We start from the raw sequence: 3,486 nt of genomic DNA, 5'->3' as shown, positions 1-3,486 counted from the left end.
GATCTGATAAATGTATTTTGAGCTGCAAGCATCTATTAGGCTAACTTCCCAGTTTTACAACCAAAGAAACTGAGGGTCAGAGAGGGAGAAGTGACTCCCAAAGTAACCCAAGGAGCTATTCATCAGTACTTCCTGAGCGCTGGCTATGTGCTGGGCAGTGTGCTGGATGCTGGGAACAAGACAGACCGCATTGCTACCCTCACAGAGCTCATCTTCCAGTGGGGAAGACAGAAAGCAAGCAAGCAAGTAACTAAGCTCGGTAGAGATCAGGAAAAGTGCTCTGGACCGTGCAGGGGTAAGGAATGAATTGGCAGTGGCTATAGGTAGGTATGGAAGAAGACATACCACTTTCGGAGGAGTGACCAGGGAAGTTACTAGAACCGTGGCTTTCGTTGGCGTCTTCTAACTACAAATCCAGAACTTTTCTTTACTGGATAGGGTCATCCTCCATCCCTACTGGGGTTTGGGGATGGGTGCTCCTGACTCTCCTGGGGGTGTCTGGCTTGGTCCCTACCCCTCACCCCGCCCCCTCCCAAGACTCATTCTTTGGTGTTTATGGACTCAGAGCAGAGCCTGGGGGCAGAACATTGACTCCGTCATAGGACAAAGTTCAGGATAATTGATTTATGATTTCTAACAAAAACCAGCTCTCATCCTGATGCTGTCTCCTGCCCTGAAGAAATAATGTGAGGTTATCCAGGTCGCCCTGAGAGAGCACAAACACTAGAGCTTCCCTCCTTTTCCACGAGGATCATAAGAATCACCTGGGCTGTTTGTGAAAATGCCTGTCCCAGGTTCTGCTCCGTCTGATTTAGGAATCCCCGGGAGGAGCCCTCGAATCTGTGTTTTCAGGAAGCAGTCCAGGGTAACTCTTCTTATTCAGGTGACTGGGGAACACTGCATGGATGACAAAAATGGTGCCTGGCGTCCCACACCTCTTGGTGTTGTGTGCAAGCTGCCTGAATTCCTTCCCCCGTGTCTCTGCAGCGTGGCCCTGGCTGAGTTTGTGTGTAGGGACCTCTTTGCTTATGTGCATATAACAGCTGACCCCCTTCCAGAGCCCTGTCCTTGTCATGCCGGCTTCACCCTTACCCCAGAGGTCTCCCATCTCCTCTGACCAACCGGACCCTCCCTCCTCCCTGAGCTCCCATTCAAAGACTTGCCTTCACGGAGCTTCCCCCGGTGCTGGGACGATGAGGGCTTGGACACTGTTTGCATTTAGCCAGAGTCTAGAAGGGCTGGAGGACCATCCCATAGCCCACCTTCCCCCCGGTGCCTGGCCTGAGTGGATGCGTTTGGCTGGAGTAGTGGGAGACTGAGGATGGAGAGGTGGGTGGGAGCCAGAACTAAGGGACTGCTTTGGATGGCGGAGAATAGATAAACCTCAGCTGCATAAAATACAGATCACACTCTTGTACTGTTCACTTCCATGTAAAAGGTGGGTTGAGGGGTGCCTGGGTGGCTCAGTCGGTTAAGCGGCTGCCTTCGGCTCAGGTCATGATCCCGGGGTCCTGGGATCGAGCCCCGCATCGGGCTCCCTGCTCAGCAGAGAGCCTGCTTCTCCCTTTCCCTCTGCCTGCCGCTCTGCCTACTTGTGCTATCTCTCTGTCAAATAAATAAATTTAAAAAAATCTTTAAAAAAATAAAATAAAATAAAAGGTGGGTTGAGGTTCTCATCTGCCTCCTGGAGCTGGCCCTTCCCAGGTCAAACTGAGGAAGGGGACAGAGAAACCATGCCAGGGAAGCTGGAGTAGGCCAGTCTGGCGTGGGACCTCACGTTTGAGGAGTGGGACTTGGGTTCCCTTGCCCCCCCTGGACCCCTGATGCTGTGTTTGAGGGATTAGGAGGATGTCCGCTCTCTGGATGGCCACGCTGGAAGCAGCTCTGTGCCTTCTGGAGCAGGGAAGGCAGGCTGTGGGTGTGTCCTGCTCTAGTATCTAGGTAGAAGGTTTCCAGAGCTGACCACACACCTGTGACTCCTAACCTCCTAGGTGGCCCGAGGCAGCCGGGATGACAGCTCTCCCCAGGAACCCTGCTACCCGCTGAGAAACATGATCAGCAAGTCCCGTGAGTGTTGTCCCAGGGCTCCCCCACCCTGAAGGTTGGGCCCCCAGAAGCAGTCTTCAGCATCATCCTGCGACCCCCAGGGGGTTCTGGAGGCACATGCAGATAGCCAAGGGGCCCTCTCTCCATCTTGAAGGACGGTAGAAACACAGGCCCAACCCCAGTGCTAGAAAACTCTGGCTGGGCGAGAGCCAGGGGCCGGGTCTGCTAGAGTTGGAGGTTGCAGGGGCCCAAAACAGGGTCGGTGCACTGGGGCTGTCCCTGCCTGTCTCTGTCTAGCTCCTCTGTGCATGTGCCCTGCAGGCTGGAAGCTCCTGGCCATGTTGGCTCTGGTCCTGGTCGTCATGGTGTGGTATTCCATCTCCCGAGAAGACAGGTACATTGAGCTGTGAGTCCAGCTTCCTTGTCCTTCCATCGGTTCTTCTCAGGAATGGGCTCAGGGATGGAGGGTCATGGGGTGGCGGACCTAGTGGGGCCAGGAGGGTTCAGAGGGCCAGGGTATGACCCCTCCCTTCAGCTGTTAGCATGAAATCCTTCCGGGAGGGTTAGGCAGTGGGTTTGGGGGTAGGGTCTGTGATGCCTCCCCAGGGTCCTCACCCAGGGAGCTCAGGAGAAAGGAGGGCCGGATCTGCAATGAGTTGGTCTCAGAGCAAATGGGTTGAGATGATTCTACCCTGCACATCACTCTCTGGGACCTTGGGACCAATGTCATGGGAGAAGGTTGAGGCTGCCTGGGATGCTGGCCCCTGGGCCCCGAGAGGTCTGACTGGAGCCCCTGCCTCCTCTCCTTTTCTGTCTCTAGTTTTTATTTTCCCATCCCAGAGAAGAAGGAGCCATGCTTCCAGGGTGAGGCAGAGAGGAAGGCCTCTAAGCTGTTTGGCAAGTAAGTACTTGAGGCTGAGGTGGGGCAGGGCATGGGGGCAGGGCACGGGGTGAGGTGGATGGGGAGTTTCACAGGGTAGGGGCCTCAGTGCTGGCTTAGATGGAGGGAAACGTATTAGTGGGCATGCGTTAGGTGAGCCCGTGAGGGGAAGAGAGGCCCTTGAACATATATATGTATGTGTAATATAATATAATATGTAATATTATATTATTATATACAAGATCATATAATATATAAATATAATTTATATATTGAGTTGGAGGTTGCAAGGGCCCAAAATATTATATTATTTCATATAAGTAATATATTTATTATATACAATGTTATTCTATAGATATAGATATAATATACATAATATATAATATTTTGTTATTTATTTTATTATTATATAAGTATGTAATATAAATATGTATTATTATATATTTAAAATATATAGTATATATCTTAAATATATAAATATATAATATATATTATATGTAAATACATAATATATATGATATATTATTATAGTATTAAATATTATATAATTACATTATATA

The 3,486-nt window shown here is 50.3% G+C and overlaps 1 long non-coding RNA gene across 1 annotated transcript; it reads left to right on the top strand.

Annotated features, from left to right (window-relative positions):
- The first annotated feature begins 1,662 nt into the window (after positions 1 to 1,662).
- On the top strand, positions 1,663 to 2,950 carry LOC116629603. The gene is made up of 3 exons (XR_004298791.1): positions 1,663 to 2,067; positions 2,368 to 2,452; positions 2,867 to 2,950. It is a non-coding gene; the product is annotated as an uncharacterized LOC116629603 (long non-coding RNA).
- The last annotated feature ends 536 nt before the right edge of the window (positions 2,951 to 3,486 follow it).

Source organism: Phoca vitulina, unplaced genomic scaffold (genome assembly GCF_004348235.1).
Source record: "Phoca vitulina isolate PV1807 unplaced genomic scaffold, GSC_HSeal_1.0 scaffold1693, whole genome shotgun sequence".
Taxonomy (NCBI): Eukaryota; Metazoa; Chordata; class Mammalia; order Carnivora; family Phocidae; genus Phoca; species Phoca vitulina.
Note: the sequence above shows the minus strand (reverse complement) of the source record. Positions and strands in the feature narration are given on the sequence as shown.